Genomic DNA, 22,407 nt, shown 5'->3' with positions numbered 1-22,407 from the left:
TGACTCTCCCTCCCTTTCACTCTCTGCTTCCTCCAATCCTATTCATGCTTGCTCTCTGCCACTAGGAGGCACTCTTCTCCTGCTCAAGCTTGCAGTCCTTGGATGATTTATTTATTTATTTTTTTGCCACGATGATGCAGAGATGCCTCAGACATGGCAGGGCAAGCACAGATGCCAGTCTGCCTATACATCCTTGCAGGTAGGTGCTAAAGATTTTACTCTCACGAAGAAAAAAAAGGCGTTTGGCTCAAAAGGAATCCGCCCGACCTCATTTCTATTCGATCTGTGGCTGAATATTAGGTGTGCGCAGGGCTATGTTTCATGTTTCTCACTCTTTTCTTTATTTAAATGTGTGCGTGCGTGTGTTGTTGCCACATTTCTGCAATTGCATGAGTGGTTTAGTCACTTTTCAACATGTTTTATATTAAAATATATATTAAAATTCAGAAGTCTGGCAGGAAGACAGTGTCCTTTTTTCCAGGGTAATAATAAATGTTGTTCAGTAAATATGTGTTTACAGAGCCCTGACTTGAGCCTGACCCCCCCACCCCCACCAAACACACACCTCTCTGTCTGTCTCTCTCTCTTCCTCAAGATTTTTCCTCTCGTTCTGCACTACTACAGTGTCTGGACTAATTTTAGTATCAAGTGGTTTTTTTTTTTCCAGATATAGCCGGTACCGAGAGCTCATGGATGGCCTTGAGCGAATGGCACGAGGGTCAGAATCCACAAATTAAAAAGTCCTCCCAGGGGAGCCTCACACACGCCGCTCTCTACTGTATACATTCACAGGCAACAAAGACATAAAAGCTGAAGAAGAAGGAGCAACGTCTTTCAACACACACGTTTATCAAGTCTTTGAAAAAAAATATATAAAAAAATGATGCAACGATGTGATTCAGCAAATGTTTCACAGAGCAAGAATTAAATGTTTCACTTTGAAATTAAAAGACATTTCCGTGGCTGGTCTCCGGAGATTTGTGTAGTTTTTTCCCTTTTTTTGTTAAGCACAGTGAGAACGATACTGGCTGGCAGGGGGATGTTTGCCTGGTAATGGTGTTGTAATCATTTTTGAGGGAGAAGAAAATAGAAATGTGAATTAGCAGCTATTTTTGCTCCATTAGGGTGCTATGACGGAGCCCGACTATTTCAATTTCAGATTTATTTATTTTCTAATGAAATGTATTAAATTATAGGAGGAATTACCCGCACGTCAACCGCTTTGCTGTTCGCTCTCTCTTTTTTTGTTGTTTTTTATTTTAAAAAGAAAGATGCACAAAAACATTTGGATGCGTTTCTGTTTTTCCAAACAAATTAAACCTTCTCCCACGAGCACGAAATTTCTACTGAGGACGTTTTAAGCTTCCGGATCTCTGTGCTGTCAGTCTGAAACAATACACAGCCACATTCCTGCAGTACAAAGCTCGCTCTCTCCCTCATTAGCTGCCACACACACATACAGTCAGCTTTCTCCTCGTCCGCAGTAAAGTGGAGTAGACTATTAAAGGAAAAGCTCTGACTGGCTCCTCTCTCCGCTCTGCTTTATTCTTTATTTGGACAGGTTTGTCCCATTGAGCACTCTATTAGCTCTCCTTCTCTGCGGGTAGTGCTGCCTGTGTCCTGGTTGTGGCCAGTCGACATGTGTTTACTGCGGCCCCCGCTGCGGCGGCAGGCTGGTTGGGGGCCCGTCCTGACCAAGCCCTGCTAATGGGACCAGAAGACCCCTCGTGACAGGACACCGCGGCAGACTCTACCCCTCCCTTCCCTCCAGCTGCGGCCCCGTGGCCCGTGTCCCCCTACCCATCATGCCTCGGCGGGAGCAGGTGAACGGCGCGGGGCCAACGGCGACGCGTTTGGTTTTCCTGGGAGAGCAACGCGCCATCGCCATGCGCCTCAGTGGTTCCTCCAACATGGCTCCGGCCCTACGCCACATGGGCTGCCTGGCCAGTCTGCATTTGTGTGGGTGTATGTGTGTGCGCGCGTGATTGTGTGTGTGTATTTGTGGTGTATGGTGGATGCCAGCCCTAATGCAAATGCTTGCCGTTTAAAAAAATGGGAGCCTCTCTCCTCCTCTGTCTCTCCTATTTGGAAAGGTCTATTTTGGCCTTCTGGTGCTGGCAGTTATTTTTTTCCTCTCCAGAAGGACAGAGAGCCAGAAAGATGCACCTGTCATCCTTTTTGGAATTCAACATTTATTGATCTGGTCACGAGGAACGGAATTTATAGAGTTATGTGTTTTGTTTTTTTCTTCCTTTACGAACACCAACCGATTTCTGCCTTAAAAATGTGCTTGTTTTATTTGCAAAGCCAGCCTTATTTACAAGCACGCTCATTTGGTATTCACAGGACAAGCGATGCACGCACGCACGCGCTCTGACACGCACACCAGTCACTCGTGCAGCATCCCAGCATGCCCTCCATCTCTGCACCCCGGTAATTCTACATATTGCTTAAAGTATGTGCTAATTAAATTTTCTGACGGTTTTTGCGAGAGAAATAAATAATCTGCGGCTAAAAGGCCTAATTGCGTTTGTCACATTGTGTCTCGGTGGCTAGTGCATCGGGAGCACAGCCGCTGCCCTTGCTCATTGCCATTCTGTCGTCCTGGCAAGCCCCCTCTCTGCCCCAGGTATCACCACGCGGCCATCTGGAGCCGACATCTGTCTCTCTATTGATCACAAGGGTTTAGCACTTGATCAAACAGACTGCGACAGGAAATTGCTCTTTTCCCCACAGAAAAGGCCAATCGCCTGCGTGAGGGTAATAGAGTGGAACTGAGATGCAGCACCGGCGCGGTGGGCAGGCAGGCACAGGCGCAGCCGGGCAGGCAGCGGCACGGCGGTGTCGGCCGCTGTGGAGGTGGCAGGGGATGGCACGGACACTAAAGTCCACTGCCACGCTTACCAGCGCCACGTTTCTAACCTCTCTGCTAATGCAACAGCAGCATTAAGAGAGCAAAAGAAATAGAACAGAACAGAACACGTGCACGCAGGCGATGACACCATCACCTCCGATTAAAAGAAGCCGCCGTACTGTGAGCGGAATCACTCAGGTAACCCAACAGCTGTCTGAAAGTGTTGGAAAAGCTGAAATATGCTATGTGATAAGTACGCCAGATGGTGAGAAATTAATGCATTTATTTCCCGAGGAGGAAAAAAAGCAAAACAGAAACTAACTCTGTTTACTTTGTCATTAACACCAGGGCTGTCAGTTTTCATTGGAATTAAAACGGACGACGAGCAGGGTGGCAATGTTCAAACACTGTGTGTTTAGCATGTAACCGAGCACCCCCGGTGGAAGGCTCCAACAGAGGGAAATCCCTGACAAGGACTGGAGTTGTCTCTTGCTCGCTGGTATCCCCGGTGGAGTTCAACACACTATTAGTGCCTGGAGGTGCACAGTTAGCTGAGGCTGTGGTCCACATCTAAAAAAAATTAAATAAATAAAATATTGTGGCTCCTCTCTTTTCGGGCATGCTTTCGAGGCACTCACTGTAACAACATGTTTAGCAAGTATGGACAATTTGATACTGAAGGTGACATTTATTCAGCATTGTAGGAAATATTTAATTGTTCCTGCAGAGAGCGAGATATGTTTCCCCTTGCCTACAGTGCTGGGATTGTCCTTTTGGAATATGATGCAAATTCGGGATGAAGCAACTAATTCCTTCCTTGCACCCCTGTGCACTCACCCCCTCCCAGCCACCCCCACCTCAACTCAATCCTCCGCCAGCCTCCATTCCTCCCCCAGACACGAGGATTCTGATTAATCGTGTGACCGCCCCTCGTTTTGCATTTTTTACACAATCTCACGGCGCCACGGTGAGATGTGCGAGGTGGTTTCGCCACTTTTTTGGCAAGCTGAAAAAAGACGTAGCCCAAGGAAGAACAAGTCGAAAGTATGAAGGGGGGGGGGGGGGGGGGGAAATATGACCAGGGGACGTGATAAAAAATTATCAGCCAGTGTGTTTTCCTGTTTGGTTTTAATCTACATTTAATTAATTCTTATCTGCTGTGTGCTTATGGCTGCATTTGAATGGCGAGGCTGCATTCATTATGAATGGTAAAATTGAACTCAGTACATTGTGTGTGGCCCAATAAAGAAACAAGACTCTTATTGCAGTGCATGCACAAGCTCCGACAGACATGCGGAAAAAATAAGTCAATTAAGATCGGTCTTTAAATTACCGCTGTATCAAAACAAGGGGCGGGAGTATGCTCCATAATAGAATCCTGACAGGGGGAGAGAGAGCACGGTCGACTGTTGTTAATATACATCCCATTTGATACAGCCAATTGTATTAGTCTGTTTATGGAATACACACAGTTGATGCGCAGTAGATTTACTACTCTATCATGATAGTTCATAATTGACGGGGGTGGGCGGGTCTGTGAATACAGAGGTCACTTTAAGAAAGAAACTGTGTCAGCAGTATGACGAGACTTCCTCGTAAAGATCCTGCTGGTTTATCTGAATGTGAGAGGTCAACAGCAAAGGTCAACGACAGAATATGTAGACAATATGTGGGACGCAGTAGATACCAAAGAGTCAAATCCAAGGCAATAGAGAGAGAAGATTGTAATACTACTGACAAAAAACACAGGGCTTATAATGGGCGGGCGGCACTTTATAAGCTAAGAACAATATCCCAGCGGCAGCACCCCGGAAAAACACCCTGAGCCGATGCTACAAAGTTGGGCCCCGCAAAATCCCTAAATCTTCTCTTTTGCTTATTCCAAGCAGCGTGGGGGGTGGGCGGGTGGTTCAGGGAAGCTCCCTGCTGCCTGCCCGTGTTTACAGAGCCGTTCTCATCTCTAGGCCTTGCTCATCCATGGCACTGACACACGGTGTCGACATGATTAGGGGTCTGCCTTTGCGTAGGGCTGCGTTTGTACGTGTGTGTGCGCGCGGGGGGTGGTGGTGGTTGGAGGATCGGCAGATGAATGACTGGTGCATCGGAGAGGGATCACAGCAGATAATCGCTCCCGACTGCTGCGCCGGAGCTCTCAGATCTGGTCTTTAAAATAATGTTCGGAGTCAAGTCTCTCCAAAACCCCTCCCTCCCCGCCTCTCGCAGGTTATCTTACGCATTTTATGTTTGCTGTTTAAATCTTAACGGGGACACGAGCAGCAAGGGAGAGCAAATATGTCTGGAGTTGGAGGAAGCGGAGTGGAAATGTTATTGCGGGGGGTTGGGTGGGGTGGGGTTAAGATTAGCCTTAGCAAGGGGCCGAGGAGATGAAACTCCTCTCTCCATTCGGACGGCTTTCACACTTCTCGCGAAAAGCTCGGAATGTTTTGAATTTAACCTTGGAAGGGCCGGGGTGTCTGCGCGAAGCACGGCGAGGATAATGAATCTGACCTCTCGCTTAAGAGTGATATCATCCGAAGGCTTTCAGTCAAACGCGAAGACAAACACCAAATCTCCTTAAGTGCATTTAAATACAGACCACCAGCAGTACTCAAGACAGTGTGAACACAGCGCAACATAAATTCCAATATCATAAATACTCCTATCACACAAACAGAGGTGCCATAAAGCACGGCTGCCCGTGTCTGGGACTATAAACCTCTGGCGTTACTCATAGGGAGTAAACACACATGCACAATTTACTGCACAAGACCCCCCCCCCTCCACCCGCACCTCCCCACCTTTGTTTATCTTTTAAATAAGCACACTTTATCACCCTCCTGCATAAGCAAATTGCATGCAATGTGTGTTGTTTTAACATGTGATACGCTGTCCAGAAGATTCATTTCTCCCGACAAATTCAATTGTCTTTGCAATATCCTGCTGCCATAGGCATCAGGCCCCATCACCTGTTCGTTATCACTGGGCGTCCTGTTCGGGAGCTCTTGAAACGGTGCCATGGCATTGACTCTCAGTTTAAACAGCAGGTCTCTGAACTTCTCACGGTTGATGGCGGAGGCTGGAAAATTACGCTAACAACTAATTAACATCATAAAGAGCGTTTAAATGGACGGACGACACCTGCAACCTTCATTTGCACACGCTGACGCCGAATTACCTGTGTTTTTATTTTTTGCAGATAACGCGAGCGGTTTTTTTTTAAAAACTACCTTTTCGAATATTCATTTTTTTTGTGTGCGGCTGGTTTTAGAGTTGGCACTGACATCCCGTTTTTGCTATGTACTGTAAAAAGAAAAGAAAAAAAAGCCACTGGGCCAAAAATAATAATTGTCAAAACAGAGTGTTGGCAGAATTACTAAAGCTGTTTTTATTCTTCTCCCTCTATGAGTTTGTGTGCACCTTAAAAAAAAGCTGCCATATTCTGTGCCTGAAATAACACATTCCATTTCTAATTTCTATTTGAATATAAAATATTTCCAGGCAGCAGACATGGACCTCCAGTTACTGGTCTGAATAACAAAGTGCTGCCTGTCAGTCTGAGACACTTTGCTGGCTGGCTGAACTAAGCTGGTTTAGACTGACAAGGCTTCAACGGTGGCAGCCTCAGCTTCCACTGGCAGGCCTCTGGAGTCCCTCCTCACTCCGGCTCCCCAGCCTCAGAGTCTTTCACTGGCGGTGGCCACAATACAGTCAAGTATCCGTGTTCTTTGAAACCGCTCTCCCTGTGTCTTCCCTTCAAAGGTTTGAAGCAGGACGGTAATGCACTCACACCTCATTACAGAGCCACATTATGGACTACAGCAGTAATACGCCTTTAATCTTCTCCAAATCGTTATAAATGTCAAGTTGGGGCCAGGGACTTCCCAGTCTACTGCACCAATGGCTTAGCCTGCTATCCCCCTCTTTTCCGTATTAGCTATAGCCAGAGTATTACGTTCACTGCCAGATCCCCTGAAACTTTCAACTCTTTTGTTCCAACATTCAATGCACCATTAACATACCCTTTGAAATTGTCTCTTACCACCCGCCTCCCCCCCCCCCAAAAAGGCCCCAAACAGCTAAATATGAAAACAGTCGATACCCCTACCCCGCCACATACACCTCCCGTACCTCCCCCTTCTTTTCCTCAGCCTCTCCTAATGAGACGCAACATCCCCGTCTCTCCACTGAAGGATGCAGACTTTCCGTGTGATAGAGAGACTGCGGCTGTTTATTAATAATGAATTTGGATGTTTTGCACGCGGAATGTTATCAGCGTGCACACAATCCCACCAATAGTTTGCCCTGATGGGGTAGCTGGGTTCCTCATTAGCAGAACATATTTAATCCAGAAGTTTCTTATCAAATGTCACACCTGCATCTCTAAATGGCATTTTCACATTCATTCGCCTGTATTTGGGAGATGAGGCTCCAAGGTGCTTTGCAGAGATTAAGAAGGAGAGAGAGTGCAAGCTTATTTTATCATTTAGCGGGTCTGGAAGGAATCCAAGGAGTTTTTGTCTTGTTGTTGTAATTAGAAAGCCTTTTAAGTGATAACGCCTGCATAGGAATATGAATATGTAGCGATCAGGCCAGTCCCCCCCCCCCCCACCTCCTCCCCCTCCCTCTCTCTCTCTCTCTCTCTTTTCCTGTGTCTCTCTCCCCCCACTCTCTTTCTTAGCTTTTTAAATTGTTGAATGCTCAGTTTTTGTTCTATGTACAGCACGGATTAACTCGGAGGCTTCAGAAGTTTAATGAAAGACTTGAAAGTGCACGCTTTTTCTTGTTTCTTGACTGCGACAGCGGTTCTTTTTCCTGTGCAAGAGCGGACATGACATTAGTGCATTTTTTGGTTTTGTTTCTATACCTAAAAGCGTAAAAAGGGTGGACATCGCTCTCCTTGAGGACACATTTCAGCAGCGGGACTTGAGAAAACCCCGCTGCATGGCAATATAAAAAGCCGAACCTGTATTTTCTGACATCCGTCCAGAATTAAAAGAGCATTTTAATAAAATGCGCTACAGTTCTGGTGAGTGTCAAGAGGAATAACGGCCCTCAGACCCGTTTTATTTTTCTTCAGTGGAGAATTGAACACTCCCTGTGAAAAAAAGCTCAGATGTTTAACTTTTTTTTTGTTTTGTTACAATGCTCCTCTGCAGCGTTACAAAAATGAAGCAGGTCGCTCAGTAGTGGCATTTTAGTCCCTGTGTATATCCAGAAAAGCTGCTGCAGCTAACCACTGGGCCAGAGATAAGTGCAAAACTGAGAAGTATTGATCCAGTAATAGTGGTTCACGCTTTGACTCTGACACCTTAACCCTGCAGACATAATGTCATAGCCTCTTATCCTTTCCTCTTAACACAACCTGTCTATCTCCCACAAGCTGTCAGCTCTAGTAATACGCTTCTCAAAAGCTCCCCTAAATCACTGAAATCATTGCACTTTCAGACATTATTTATTTTCCCGCCTCTTAAAAGTGAGGCATGATTTACAGTTCAGTAAAAGGTTGCCCCCCCCCTCTCGTCCTCCATTTCCCATTAGACCTGCTAGCACTTTCTGTTGAGGTAATTCCATTTCTACCATTGTAAGAGCTGCTACATAGCAATTACTATGTTAGGTCTGTGTAATTGTGTTGGCTTACAGCGCATGACAAATACAGTGGAGCTAGACCCGACATAGTGATCCCACATGTGTGCTGGTTTAGACGTTTTCATTAATTGAAAGCGTCACTGTGTAACAGTGCAGTATTACACTCTGGCAGGTATGAAAGTCTAATACAGCTTAATTACTCTGCAGCTAAATATGTATTTGTGGGGATCCCTTATGTGGGGCTTTTTATCTGTTACAAATCACAAGTTTAAACCACTGGAGGGTGGGAGAGATAATTAGTGAGGGTTTAAGCACCTAGAATTCTAATAGAAAAATGCTCGAATGAATCCAAACATCTCTCTGACATACAAAACGCTGGAAATAATCAGATGTTTTGCCTGAACTTTATTTATTTATTTTTATCGATATGTTTTATAAGCTTGCCATGAGAGCGGCCTCGGCCATCGCTGAAGGATGCCAAACGTTGACATTATATGCAAATTGTGTTTATTATCTCACAGGCAGCACAGATCCTGCCTTGGTTGGGGCTGGTGCAGCCCACAGCAACTTCCAAGCAAGGTTTATGCACAAGGGTTTCTAATTAGCTCTCTGAGGGCCGCAGCTAGAGCCACACTTTCCACAACAGCCGTTGGGAAGTTGAACACTAACTTGGAGGGCTCCATATGTTGCCCAGGAGGCCTGAGAGACAGACTGATTCTGTGTTTTTCACGTCAGGGAGCCACTACGTTCCAGAACAGAGCTTTTCTCTCTCCTGTACATAGAGATGGAAAAGTTGCCAAACCAATGAGCGGCATTCATCATTAGTTGCATGTCTTTGGGCAGTTATCATTTAAAATGAATCGCTTCAAATATGACGCCCTTAACACACAGGAAATCAATTCAAACAATGATAGCAGGAGACGCCAAACACATGCATGGAAACGTGATTTTTAGAAAAGCTCTCTAATGGTGGTTGTATAAAGGCTTTCCTTCAGAACCGAACCCTGTATACACATGAATGAAGAAGTCACTGTATGCATCGTACGTATTACCTGCCGGTCACGAGGAAGGAGCTGGGACAAACCTTTTTAATATTAATCAAACACAATGGTGCATAAAATAACCATGAAATCATCGCAATATGCTTTAGATCTGGGGTGAGAAACATAAGGACCAGAGACCAAAGTCGGCCTGGCAAAGACTCCCTCTGGCCGACTTTTTTTTAACTTTAAATAAACAATTAAATGTATACTACTGTTTTTTACAGCAGTTCCACAGTAAAAAAAAATAAAAAAATAAATCTGTGAATTAACAAATTTTTTTTTATTAATTCACAGTTTTGTATTTACAGTCTGCACAATGAGCTACCAGAACTTTCTCTGTAATTTTAGGCATTTGTTTCTTACAAGTTAAATTCAAAGAGTGACGCTGACACATTTCTTTGATTTACTTTCTTTATCACACAAAAAAACTGATATATTCTGTTGAAATTGCACTTCTTTTTCTTATATTAAGACATTTCAGTGATTAAATGTGGAGTTAAACTTCTTCGCACTGACAGACTGGTCCGGCCCCTCTTAAGATTAATGGGTAAAATGAGTTTGACATGCCGGCTTTAGATGTTGCAGTTATAGCAGTATTACATTGCAAGCTCTTAAAATGATGGAAAACATCAGTGATCTGATACATTTTAACCTATTTTATTTATGTTGCCTTTTTATTTATGCATATGTGATTATAGCTGATTACTGTAAATAATTAAGAGCAAGCTACTGTAGATTTTACTGTATATTATGTGAATTTTCTTTGAGACACACTGATATAATTAATCAAGTGATTAATTTAGAGGCGTTATTATGAGGTTCACCTTTGTGCAACAAAGGTAATATTTTTTCCCCTTACGAATAAAAAGTATGAAAACTCTCCATTTGACAAACCTTAGAGATCTATTTTATGCTAACAGCTCACTCTGGATGTGCCCATTTAAAGGTGCAGTTAGAGTATATCCATTTAAAATCAGTATCTCATAAACTTTAGCCAATCTTCATCTCCAGGTACCCACTCAGCTTCCATTACAAGGCTCTGATGATCTTATATCTCCTTCAAAAGATGATTTTCAGCGAAGAGGACGGTTCGCCCTCCCTCCCTACTCTCTCTTTTCTGAATTGCCATCTCAGTTTTCTTCCCTTCACTCTCAATCAGCCTGCGTTGTGCTTTTGACCCCAGCGGTGCGCGCACACACATAAAAAAAGACGATGTGCCTCATTAACTGAGGCATCACACTGGCTTTTTCAACTTATTGTCTCTTGCACCTTATCCGGCCCTTCATCTTAAACTTGGAATAAATTAGAACGATAACGATCGCGCGTGTGCCATTAGTCACAAATGAAGTGGTTAACGTAGAAAGGGGGGGTGCAGATAGGGCTGAGATCTGATGCCGATTCATAAAAGGGAAGGCAGATTGTTGTAAAATGGCAGATAGACCGTGCAAATTGGGTGCCGACATTGCGTGGCAACGTTATTACCAAATTAGCTTGTGTGCTTTTGTGTTTTTCTTTTTTGCCCATCCTGATTATTACCTCAGGAGGAACGCCAGGGAAAGGGACACAGAGTGTGGGGCTCACAGACGTAATTCCTTTGAACAAATAGTTCAGATTATACAGGCGGTATAATGCTGATGCTGCCTTTACCTCCAAGGTGTATTTGCTTTTAATTTATACATTCGATTGTGACATTTTAAACAATTTCTCTATTGAGACTCAAGGCATTAGAGGCCAAATGACAGTCTTAAATAAACAGGGAATGAAAGGGGATGGGGTCTTGATAAGAGAATACAGTGTTTGTTCAAGTTGAGGCTACCGCTGGCTAAAGAGTATCTTTTGTTCTGAGGTGTAGCTTGGCCTGTATCTTATGTTTAGTCATGGCCTTACAGCTTAATACTTCTAATATTCGGTAGCATACGTAATTTGTGCCAAAATGAAATTTTCAGAGGAGACTCTTTCAGCCAAACTTGGAAAGGAGAATGAGGAAGATAACCTAATTTACTGCAGAGGACAATTATCATGGAAAAAAGCAAACTGAGCGACACATCGCAGGCCGAGGTAGCATCGCTCCTTTCTGAAGAAGACAAACTGGTAGATTGAAGGTCTCTTGAATCCAGGCTGTCGCTGGGGGTAGGGGAGCTCTTGTAATTTGCAGAACTGAATCCATGGAGCGGGCATAAGGGAATAAGTTGGAAGGGGAAGAAGACAGAGAACAAACCTGGCAGGCACGTTGAGGCCATGCCAGTCCTGCCTGCGCCACGCGGTGTGGCAGGGGGGCAGTGCCAGGAAATGTGGCAAGAGGAGGAAAGATCAAACAACAAGGGCTGCAGATCTCCACCAATCTGCTCTGTATTAATGTCAGAGCCAAGGAGCAGCTGAACCAGACGTGATCCACAATGTGTGACAGCAATGTATGTGTGCGCGCGCTCGTGTGTGTCTATATGACCGTTCGCCATTCGCAAACTGGACCAAATTCATAACGGCCTGGTGGTATGAGCGACAGCTCTAAAACTGTCATAGAGTGTGAAACATTTTTCCAACTTGTCCTTAGAAACTTGAGGACAGCAAACGCCCAAGAGTTTGCTCTCAGATTGCTTTTGAAAATTTCCTTACTGTCACATTTCTAATGCATCCCAGCAGCGACTGAATCGGAGCTTTCATTCTGAGGTGTTCCGCATGTCTCTCTGGATGTCAGACACACAGTAGCCCATGATGGAGTGGTGGGAACCTGGTGCCTGCATCGACACGCCTCTCAGCTCCAGTGGGCTGCACACCCAGGCCTGCATCCTGCTCCAAAAACTTGTTCTGTATAGCCGCAATAAAGCAAGCAGACGGCAAATGAGCTCCACGCTGCCATCGCTCCCTCCCGGACAGATGGCAAAATTAGACAATATGCTTTCCAAAATTACACTGAAATCACATGGCCGCGTGTGTGTCTGCTCGCCTGTCTGTCGGTCCATTCTTCCACCCATCCGTCCGTCCCGGATGGCATCCCGGCCATCTTTTGCTTGGGTGTGGCGCCTGGGCAGGGGGCGAGGCGGTGCTGTTTGGGACGGTGAGGAAGCTGGAGCCAGCCTCATTGCTGTTGATTGATATCAGAGCGCTGCAATGGGATGTAGGGCCAGCAGGAGCATCGGCGGACGAGATTGGGGGTGGAGGAGGGGGGGGTTACATGGGCAGGGGGATTGTTGAGGGAGGGGTAGCTGGGGAATGAGCCTGCTCTATGACAATGCATGATGAACAGCCTGCTATTTGGAGTGCATCTGCAGGAGCTCGCGTACTGCCGACTCCTTAGAGAGATGTGGGAGGAGAGCAAATGTTTGAGGAGCGGACTCTGCAACTACCGAATCTCCCAGTGCTCCATGTATTTTGGGAGTGACACAGAGCATCTTATGACAATATTAGCCTCAGCCTCTATCCCTCCTTGTCTTTTTGAAAAGAATCTTGAACTGCAGGCTGATAATAGTCTCTCCAACTGATATGGGAGTCTCTGCTGTGAACTGGGAAAAGGGGGAATCTCTGCCGGAAATCTTGTCTCAGGGAAATTACGTTATTCCTCTGCTATACACATTCTGAGATAGAATTGTAAAAGTTGGCAGCCTGACTATCTTGTCATGTAAATAATTTAGCACAGAGGCCTCCCTTCTATCTGTCATGAAAAAAACACAGCCTGTTTCGTTATTTATATGTATTTTCTTTATTTTGACACCATGTGCAGAAGTAGAATCACACTGCCCCCACAACTTAAAAAATAAAAGCACGAATAAAGCCTGTAAAGCTCAATACCCAACCAAGCAGCAATTTGAAAGTGAGAAATATCCTCTAATTAACTAAATAAACATAAACACAGTCGTTACTGGGCTGAATGTGGAGCTGCAGATGGCAGGACAGTCAGATTCTGGACTGACTCATGACAATAGTAGCCAGACAAAGTGAGTAAACACTAGGAAGTTGCACAGTGGCTGAAACAGTTGGGACTTTCCAAAGAGACTAATGGTATATATTCAGGAGAATGATCACAACCACAGGCTGCTCATTGCCAGCTTTGATTGGCCTCCCGGTCTGTCGCTTGGGAGAAACCCCGGTCCCCTCGGTGACGGCTCTGTCACTGTCTTTGTGCCCTGCTCAAGCAATTACGCTCAACTACATGTTTTCATATGGGAAATGGACGACGGAGGGGAGGGTGGCATCGGATCGGGGGGTGCGGGAGGCGTTGTGTGAAAAAGTCATTTTAGAGCTGCACTCTTCAGTTCCGGTCATGCTCTGTACCGACGCAAATTAAAACCTCCCCAGTAGCCTATGTAAATATGCTGCCTACTGCGCTGCGCTTTAATGAGCCATGATATGAAAGACATCTAAAACCAATGGAAAATAACTGGCCACTTAAAGGTGGGGTGAGTCTGACAGGTGACAGGTAGAGCCACACTGAAGACAGTGTCGGGCTCGGTGAGGGGGGGTGTCAGGTTTGCAGGATGATGGGGGCAAACCGGCTCTGGCATTCAGAAATAATCTGGAGCTGTGAGCTGCAAGCCAGGGGAGAGTAACCAGCTTTTTAGCCCCAGGCATTTCAAAGAATTCTGGGTGGTGGTTGTGGAGAGGGAAAAGGGGGAGCAGGTGGGGATTGTGTGCACGGGGGGTACCTGGTGTGTGCTCATTTTTAAGGGGGTGGGATGTTGTTAGGTGAGAAGTGAAAGGAGACAGTTACTATGTCTCCTGCCTTGAGACACAGCTCATTGTCACCAACTTAAAAAATGTACATAATTTTTCTCCTGGCAGACACACACACACACAGGGAGACAGACACACTCAGCCCTCAATCCTCTAATAACCTGTCTTTTAAAAACCTTACAAGGATTACCTATCTGCAAATCTGCTTTGTATGCAGAATGTGATGGCGGAATGGAAATGAGCAACTGTTCAAGATGGCGCCCACCAAAAAAAAAGAGAAAAAGAAAAGGGGAGCCACATCTGCACAAACCGATTAATCCGAAACATTCAGAGGAATCTCAAGTCATTTACAATATCACAGAATCCATAATCAAGATTCACTGCCAGAGCCCGAGTCTGCGGCACAGAGTCAATGCCCAGTTCAATGAGGGCTGATGGAATGTATAATTTCATGACAGATGCACGCATTCACGGGGGAACACAGGGTCATTTTAACATTCACAGGCAAAAAAAATAACAACTTACCCCAGAAAGGAAATACACACCCAATTATTAATGTGCAAAAGGAGGCACAAGCAAATGAAATATGTAAAAATATTTGCTCACCGATAGCAGAGTATTCATAAAATGCAAATGTTGCACTCTCTCTATATATATATATATATGAATATGGGTTGTTTTTAATAGAAACAAATCAATGTAGCTATTTCGAAAAACAGCATTATATAGAGAGAAATATGCATCTCTAATTGGTCAAATCCCCGTGTATGCATAACATTAATTAGGATGATCATGTTTGTTGTAAAGATTATGGGCTTATTTGTTCTAACAGGTGACTCACAGAGAAGACACATTAGGAACAAACCACTGTAGTCTTGGGCTCGTAGTGGGGAGGGGACAAATTTAGTGTGTGGCAACTTGTACGCAATGTATTTCAAATGGGAAAATGGGGCGAACAGATATGTAGATTTTTTTTTCCAAATCTGTGGCATGGTTTGTTGGTTTGAACCTTGCCAAGCCATGCTAAATCCAGCCTTTAAAGCCACGCAGTGAGCTATAAAGGTAGGAGCTGGCTGATAGGCTGGTGAGATCCACTGTTGTTGGGCCATCTGACAGTCAAACTCGTGAGGAAGACGGAAACAGAGGAACAGGCCAGCGGGGTGCCTTATGAATTTAGACTAAGTTGAGATTCAACATTTGCCCCCCCCCCCCAAAAAAAGCACATTCTCTCCTGTGAACTGTCAACAAATGCAAACCAAACCCAACAAGAACCACCGTGGTGAAAAGCAGTTTTTTGTAATCTCTCGTGTGGTTTTACACTTTGACAAGATGCAACAGAACTGCTTGGGGTTAATGAAAGTAACAATAGGCGGAGAAATAAGTAACAGTAACATTGGTATTGTAGCATAACAGCAAAATGCAGAAATCCAGTTATCGCTATTTTACATTAACTATAAAACATATCACAGCATAAGAATCATAATTTTCATGACAGTATGACACTTTTCAAAACACCAGTGATAGAAAGGTGCTTCACAGTATGAATACAAACACACAGACACATAATTATCCACATGGTCAGATAATCATTCCAACATACTCACTTCAATACACGCAAATATAGATGTAAACTATGGGCCAAATAATGGGGGAAAGATTAAAGAAAAGACAGACTGTAAAAAAAGATAGTCAGTCATTTAAAACAAATCACAGATTAGGTTGACCTGATAGGCCGAGGAAGGCTGATCCAAAGCGACAGCCTCAAAAGCACGATCACCTCTAGTTTTAAAGAAAAAGGAACAATTAGGAGACCGTGATCAGATTATCTGAGAAGTCGGCTGCAGCGATAAGGTCTCAGTCATACTGATTTATAAGCAGGGGGCTGCCCATGTAGAGCTTTATATGTTAATAATAGCATTATTAAGGAGGATTCTGTATTTCACTGGGAGTAAGTGAAGGGAAGCAAGAATAGGTGTGATATGTGAGAGTCGGCTAGTTTTTGTCAGTCTCACTGCTCAGTACTACACTGACTAAACGATAGCCTAAGGAGGACTAAGAGACACAAGTATAAAATTAATTACTATAATCAAGGGAGGAGAAAATGAGTGAACTAAAAGTTCCAAATAATTAAATGACAGCAAAAGCTTTGATTTTTGCAATATTTCTTAAATGAAGGACGAAAGACCGGATGAACTTACAGATGTGCGATTCAAAATTTAAATGTTGTTCAAAGATGAGTGTAAAAAAGATCACTCATAGTGATTAAAACTTATTTTTAATTTTCTTTTAGCTCACTCTTTTAACATCTGTCATCAACCCTGTTGGTCAGAATAATAAAAAATTGAGGCATGCTACCTAAAGCTAGCACCTAGCTAGTGACTACAGTTTAGCATTTAGCCTGATTAAAATCCTTGTTCAGTACAAGAGCCCAAAACTAAAATGCATGCCAAAATGCTTTGTGACTAGCTAATATAAGAGCCATGCAATGAAAGGACAGAGCCAAAAAGGAATACATGTTTTTTATTCCATTTAATATCTGTGTTTCCACTATGTGCTACCAGTGCTAACAGGTTAGCCATTTGCAATTTTACATGGCTTATTCAGCTGTTTTTCTACTTTTGAGTAATCAAAAACGAAATAACGCAGCTTCTGAAAGAAAACTCAGCTTTATTAGGCACTGGTGAATGTGATGAAAGAGTTTTGTTTTTCCCACACGCTCCATCCCATGAGTAAAAAAAGTTAAAGTTAGCTGCTAGGTGAAGCCACGAAGACGTTTATCTGCCCAGTCTGGGTCGCTCTCTCTCCTGCTTCTCCTGGCCCTGATTGCAGAATGGCTTTTACAAGGAGCCATCTCTCGCCCTGGCAACTTTGTGTGACCTTGTGGGACTGAATAAGACTGTAAAATTGATTCAGCTCCCGTAATAAAAGAGCACACACATTATCAGCATTCTAATTATAATTAATACAGGCAGCAGCGGCAGACCCATTATTTACGATGGGGGCCCATAGTAAGCAAACACAATAATAATCTGCTTCATATTTTTATTGATATGTTGATGAATGGCTCTCTTTCACACAAAACACCAATGGAATGTTTCAGTGGCCGATCATACAAGTGCTGATTATTTCACTGCCAATTTCCTTCACCCCTGCTCACCTCCCGCCTCGCCTTTCCTTCAACCTCTCCTCTTCAGGCTTTCATTAGCCCTTTGTGTGTATCACCTTAAGTCCCTGACTCCAAACCTCATTACAGAGAGCTGGGTCAGGTGATAGAGTCGACTAACCTCAAGGAGGTGAATTACTGTCAGAAATAAACAGTCCAGCGGCAACATCACACAGATGTCCGCCTGCTTTTCAAAGAAATACCTGGCACATTGTTTGAAAAGAGACCTGTGTCTAAAGGAGTCTCAAGCAGCCAGAGATATTTCAAAAGATGTTGAATATTAAATTCTGTGTCAGTAATGGTTTCATTCTGCGGTTTTCAGTCGAGAGGCCAGACCACTATAAAGTTTTGGCTGATTTAATTTGTACAATAAAAAATTCTCATAAAAGGTCCCTCAGTGACTTTTAGACCCACTGACTGCACACGCCAGTGTTGTAACACTTCCTGAATCGTGTGCAAAAATAAAAAATAAGAATAGCAACAGTAACAATATTTATTCTTCTTATTTGATTGCTTGTTGGCTTTATCTTTCAGCTCCAAAGCATCTGTGTTTAAATACAGTTCCAGTGGTAGAAAAAGCTTTTTATGCGAGGTTAAAATCCCCCCTTTTCTCAGTGGATTATATACTAGTTACAGGATGGAGACTGTTGGCATAGAATAAGAGAATACTTCTATACTGAATAGTGTCTCAATATTTTCTATCCAGCGAATATCTGGTTTACTGAACACAAAGGACCCTACTGCCTCACAGTCAAAGTGTGTAAAATAAAAAGACAGCAACCTTCATATCTAGGTTATCCTTTATAATTAGGTGTCTATGTAGCTTATGCCATTTCCCCTGTTTGATAATTGTAGTCCATCCCTCCTAATTTTGCAGAGAGTCAGAAAAATGCTTATTTGTGCCTATCTTTCTTATTAATTCTCTTCACAAATCCTTGATTATTTTCCAATCCTTTCCTCTGATATCTCTGGCACTGTTTGTCTGTTTCACTCACTCCTCCACTGAGCAGTCTGCCTTCCTTCTCAATCGCCTGTTTTGTTTCCCGTTTTAATGAACAGTTGGATTCTTTTATTTCTCTACAAGTGCTGGATTTGCCTTATCACCCCCCGTCCCTTTGAGGGTTGCCAATTGGTTTTATCCATGGATGTATCATTTCTTAGGCTTCCTCTTTTTTTCTCCACAAAGAGAAAGAACCACTCCGTCAACAAGCCTCTCCGGAGCCAGAGATTAAAAACCTCAACATCACCTACCTTCCAGCGCTACTCCCAACTGGTTTGTGTAAAACTCAATTAAACTTGTCCCCACTGAATTTCACATTACAGTACATTAAAAGGAAATTCTTCAAGCGTGATGACAAAGCTCAAACCTAGCTTCAGAGCCGCTATTTAGGAGCTTTCCTAAACGCTCTAGTCTTCGGGGTTTTAGCCTCATGTCGGTGGAAAAGGCGCCAAAAGCACAAAGACAAAGAGAAGGTCTCTTTTGACTTGAGTGAAAAACAAACTTTATGATTTATTTATTTGCAGACACCCTGAAAGTCGCAGCCTCTGCTTGAGACGCTGCATACAAACGAGGTCTGAGTCTGTCAATTTAACTCCCGACAAAAGGCAAACTGCAGCCTTTTGATGATTAAAGGTAGCCGCGCTCACAAGTAAGCAGGGTGTAATGACGGTTGTCAGCCATGTGACGGTAGCCATCTTTCCTAAATACAGATGTTAATCTTTGGTGTAGATTTTTGATCTGGATTTCAGAGACGCTGCAATTCAATAACAAATTATTCCGCCACCTTCGTGCGATCTGCCTGGGTGGAAAGGGAGTGTTCAGCCGAGCGTCGCGCTGACAGAAAGAAACATCGCAGGTCGATATGCGAGTTAACTTCACTCACGTGTGATTATATGCACTTTCAACTACATGACTGCAAACCAGAGATTGAAACACAGGGGGAGGCGGATACCTGAGACGGTGTTCCTTTATGAATAGCATCTATTATTTTGCAGTTTGTGTCCTCCTACTGAGTGTAGCATGGGAGCGGCGTGGTTTCCTACAAGGCAGAACGAGAAGGAGCTTGGCTTTGCTTCAGCCAGGTCGGCTTTACAAGAGGGGAATCTGGAGACAGATTCCACTTCACTCGTTCTCTTGTTCTTCCCCCATGTAGACGTCCCTCCCTGCAGCCCAAGAATTTAAGGGCGGCTTTGAACCCATCGCGCTGTTCTTCAACGTCGCAACATGCGCGAGTGCTCGTCTTCACCCCTCCCCCACTCGTCAGCAACCCAAAAGGTGTTTTCGTGCTGAGATTAGTGGATGAGGTGCAGTCTGTGTTTTGGGCCAAACATGCCCATCCTTTGACACAAAGGCGGACTCTGACTTCGACTGGGCTACAGACCAAGATCACGCTCCCTTGTCTCCTCCGCTTCCTCCTCAATCCTCTCCAACACATGACATGTGTCACCGCCACAGATCTGCACTGGACGATACGAGCAGTTCAAGGTCAGGGCAAATCCCCAAAGCAGAGAAAAGAGAGGGGTTGGGGGTTGGGGGGGGATCTCATAGAACCCACCCCCTTTTTTTTTTATTCCCAGTGATGAACTATTTAAAAAGTTCATTTCTCCTAAATGCTTAGCATATTTCATGGTGCTATAATGTGAGCACTATAATGTGAAATCTCCATTAGCCAAAGATGGGCGCTGCAGTAATGCAATGGATATGTCAATTTTCTTGTTCTGGAAAAAAAAAGGAAGTTTTGTAGGGATTTAAACCCATGTAATATTCATATTTTCTATTTCAGAGCACAATAGCCGGCAAGGAACTAAAGTGATTATACATAGCCAGAGTCAAACTCTGGAGCCATTATCTATTATGGTTTAATAAATCAACAGGGACAGAGCAGGGTGGACAAATATCCTGGTAACATTTTGCTGCCTTCTCCTCAACCAAACGTGTCTGATGAGATGAAAAATGGGATAAGAAATACTGAAATAAAGAAGTGTTTTCCATGGAATTACACGAGTGGGGACGTCCACAGATCTTGCATTTTCATGCATCAGTTTTGTGAATCTGCACTCGCAGGTCTCGAGCGACAAAACTTCAATTAACTCCAAGCTACACCAGTGACAAAATATTATTCAGTCCAAAATGCATTTCTGAGGCCAGGTTAACTCAGACAGGAAGGGAAAAGGGGCCACCGTGTAATTATTTGGTACTTACAATGTCCTACACTTCAGATTTGTGAGGATGGCGAGCAGAAAATCTGTTTACTATGGAGCCGAGTTGCTCACTCTCTTCTGTGAAGCCTTTGAATAATTCATGGTGAGAGCCATAGGCATATGCGGTGGAAAAGTGTTAGAGAATATCACACCAAAGATGGCATCCTCCATTATGTGCACTGTGCCCGGCGTGCCCACAGACCTCACATAATGTAATTGGATAAAAGTCAGATGCTGCATATTGAGAAGCTACATAAGGCAGTGATATTCTTCAGAGCCTCTGAAAAGTGCTAATTGACTCAAAAAGCAGCTACAGGAAAAGGACTGCATGCCTTATTGTCTTCATATATTTATCTCCAGCACCTCATTACTTTTTCGTGCAGTTACAAGAAATAAGTGGAATAAATTTACTTACTACAGCTTGTGTTCAAAAAGCATGACCTCTCCCAAATAGAACAAGAGAGGGGGGCGAAGAACAACACGTCTTAATTTAAAGTGTCATTATTCCGACTTGGTCCAGCAAAGATGTTTTTGTTGTCATTTTACTTCTGTTGACAACTCGTCTCTTCGTGATGTTAGCGACTGAGACGATGTGACATGTGTTTTACATATCAAAACTGCCAAGCCTTTCATTTAAAGAGGCTTCATCTTCACTGACAACATGTTTATTGACAGGTAAAGCCCCAGAGATTAGACATGCCGGTCTAATTAGTCTCTCCCTCCGCTCCTGTATTTACACAGCTGAAGCCCCCTAGAGAGGAAGGTTGATCAGACAAAAACCAGCCAACCAGTGGTCAAAGTAGTATTCAGATCTTTTATCTGACTAAAAGTACCACTGCTGCACTGCAAAAGCTACTTTGGGTTGCTTCCTTATTCGCAAGGGGTCACCACGGGACAGCAGGTAGCTCCACATGTTTTGATTTGGCAGATGCCCTTCCTGACACAACCTCAAAAGGATTTTGTATCTCCTCCTGGAATCAAACCGTGGATCTTTTCAAACTCAGCCCGTGCAAAAAATACATAACAATACTTGAACTTCATCGTCAGTTCAGCGCCTGTGAAGCTTGATTTTTGCTGGTGCTGTACAACAAGGTAGAATTTGAAATAAACTCCCGGGTATTTAACAGCGTTGGGGAGAAGCCAGCTTAGATAATACTTGACAGCAATACTTGACAACCCTGCAATCCAACCAAAAACACTTGGAGACTTGTTTTTAATTGAAACCTGGTTCCTCTGGTGGGAGACCAGTTATGGTAGCTGCCTTCCAAAGTTTCACAACCCAAGCAGAAACACACGTCGTTAGATGTTTTAGGCATTTCAAGAACATATCAATTTGGATTCCATTCTAAAGTAAAAAATGTAGCAAACCTTCCAAAAATGTAATATTTTCAAATGTTTGGCGTATCGACAACAAATCAAAACCATTGCTTGAATGATTACTGGCTAAGCCACTAACTGAATTGTTTCATTTGAACAATATGCTTGAACACATTTTTTATATGTAGTCAGGTAGACATGTCAGGTACAATGAAACAGAAATATTGGATTGGAATATAAGTGCGAGTACCTTAAATCTGTATGTTAGTACAGTACTTGAGTAAATCCAGCACAGAAGCTAACACTAAAGGAAGAGGGGACGATGATGGATGCGGCAGCCATGTAACTGTAGAAAGGAGTCGGTGGGCAGGCTTGCTTAATTCGTGACATGAAATATTACCTGCAGCGTTCGACAGAGCGGACCCGCTTGGATGGCGGGAGAGATAGCATCCATCCTCTCAGTATAAGAAACAAACAAACAAACAAAAGCTCCAAAACCTCTGACCCGACAAAGGAAGTACAACTGATAAGTTAGTAGCAATTTCTCCCTCTTCTCCTGCTCCTCTCGCTTTTCT

General features: G+C 43.8%; 1 protein-coding gene and 1 long non-coding RNA gene across 3 annotated transcripts in view; one reads left to right on the top strand and one right to left on the bottom strand.

Moving 5' to 3' along the window:
* zfpm2a (zinc finger protein, FOG family member 2a) overlaps positions 1 to 22,407 on the bottom strand; it is a 119,995-nt gene that overhangs the window by 10,022 nt on the left and 87,566 nt on the right. The gene's annotated exons all lie outside the window — the stretch shown is intronic.
* Positions 58 to 962, top strand: LOC145431783 (uncharacterized). The gene is made up of 2 exons (XR_013912080.1): positions 58 to 199; positions 668 to 962. It is a non-coding gene; the product is annotated as an uncharacterized LOC145431783 (long non-coding RNA).

Source organism: Astatotilapia calliptera, chromosome 11, assembly GCF_964374335.1.
Source record: "Astatotilapia calliptera chromosome 11, fAstCal68.1, whole genome shotgun sequence".
Classification (NCBI taxonomy): Eukaryota; Metazoa; Chordata; class Actinopteri; order Cichliformes; family Cichlidae; genus Astatotilapia; species Astatotilapia calliptera.
The sequence above is the reverse complement of the archived record's forward strand: the minus strand, read 5'-3'. Positions and strand labels throughout refer to the sequence as shown.